This window comes from Mus caroli, chromosome X (assembly GCF_900094665.2).
Source record: "Mus caroli chromosome X, CAROLI_EIJ_v1.1, whole genome shotgun sequence".
Taxonomy (NCBI): domain Eukaryota; kingdom Metazoa; phylum Chordata; class Mammalia; order Rodentia; family Muridae; genus Mus; species Mus caroli.
The window spans coordinates 76,701,246-76,703,440 of record NC_034589.1 but is presented as its reverse complement, the minus strand read 5'-3'; positions in this window follow the sequence as shown (position 1 = coordinate 76,703,440).

Here is a 2,195-nt window from a genome sequence, read left to right as displayed (position 1 = left end):
GTCACCTCACCAGGCACGCAGCTTCAGCCAATCAGGGCGGCAGGGGCATGTCTCCACCAAATATGGACTTGTTTACACCGCCAGCATCATGGTGCACCTGCACAGCTCTCACGATGGTCGTGGCTTATTTTCAGGTGTATGAGGAAGTCAGGTGCAAGTCATAAGACTTAGCTGCAGTCCTGGGTGCCATCTTGGGACTGCTGCCACATCCGCTCCTCACAATTCTTCTGTAACGGGACATCTAAGATGTATCTAGCTGTTGGCTATCACAAACAAGGCTGCTATGAACATAGTGGAACACATGCCACTGTGGCATGCTGGGTCATCTTTTGGGCATATTTCCAAGAGTGGTATAGCTGGGTCTTCAGGTATATCTATTTCCAGTTCTCTGAAGAATCTCCAGAAGGATTTCCAGAATGGATGTACCAGTGTGCAATCACACCAGCAATGGAGGAGTGTTCTTCTTTCTCCACATCCACTCCAACATGTATTATCACCTGAAGATTTTATCTTAGTCATTCTGTTTGGTGTAAGATGGAATCTCAGGGTAGTTTTTATTTGCATTTCTTGACAATATCAGAACACAATTCTCTCACCACACCAAACCCTGTCTGTCCCAACACACATGTGAAGCAAGTTTAAGATCTAAAATACCATCATATGAATATGATAGAAGACTTTAAGAAGGACATAAATAACGCCCTTAAAGAAATACAGGAGAACAGAGGTAAACAAGTAGAAGTCCTTAAAGAGGAAACACATAAATATCTTAAAGAACAGGAAAACACAATTAAAAAGGTAAAAGAATAGAACAAAATGACCAGGATCTAAAAATGGAAATTGAAACATTAAAGAAAACACAAAGGGAGACAACCCTGGAGATGAAAAACCTAGGAAAGTGATCAGGGGTCACAAATGCAAGCATCATCAACAGAATACAAGAAATAGAAGAGAGAATCTCAGGGATAGAAGGTACCCTAGCAAACATTGACAGTCAAAGAAAATATAAAAAGCAAAAGAATCCTAATTAAAAAAAAAAAGATCCTATGAAAAAAGCAAACCTAAGGACAATAGGTATAGAAGAGAGTGAAGATTCCCAGCTCAAAGGGCCAGCAAAGAACTTCAACGAAATTATAGAAGAAAACATCCCAAACCTAAACAGATACCCATAAAATAGAAGAAGCCTACAGAACAGCAAACAGATGAGACCAGAAAAGAAATTCCTCTTATCATATAATACAAGGGAGACACATCAGAATTACACTAGACTTCTCAAAAGATATTCTAAAAGCTAGAAGATCTTGGGTAGATTTCATACAGACCCCAAGAGAACAAAAATGACTGACAGCCAAGGCTACTATACACATAAACACTCTCAACTACCATATAAGTAAAAACCAAGATATCCCAACAAAGGCACAAACATCAACTTAAAGAGGGAAACTACAAAAAAAAAAAAAAATCAAGAAACTACTTTCCTTACTACAAATGGAAAAAAAAAAAAAAAAGAACCACACAAGCAAAATTCCACCTCTAACAACAAAAATAATGGGAAGCAACTATCACTATCATTGGCCTTTAATATAACTCAATATCAATGGAATCTATTACACAATAAAAACACATAGATGAACAGGCTGGATACGTAAACAGGACCCAGCATTTTGTTGGATACCGAAAACACACCACAGTGACAAAGACAAACACTAACTGAGAATAAAGACTGGAAAAAAATTTCCATGCAAACAGTCCCAAGAAAGAAGGTGGAATAGTAATTCTAGTATCCAATAAAAGAAATGTTCAAACAAAAGTTATATATCAAAAGAAAATTTCCTCAACAGGAACTCTTAACTCTGAACGTCTATGCTCCAAATGCAAGGACACCCACATTTATAAAAGAAACATTAGTGAATGTCAAAGCATACAATGAACCTAACACAATAATATTAGGATACTTTAACACTCCACTCTCACCAACAGACAGACCATGGAAACAAAATATAAAGAGGGAAGCAGTGATACTAATAGAAGTTATGAACCAATTGGACTTATCAAATATCTACAGAATATTTCAGACTATATCTATCTATATATCTATATATCTATATCTATATCTATATCTATATCTATATCTATATCTATATCTATATCTATATCTATATCTATATCTATATCTATATCTATATCTATATCTA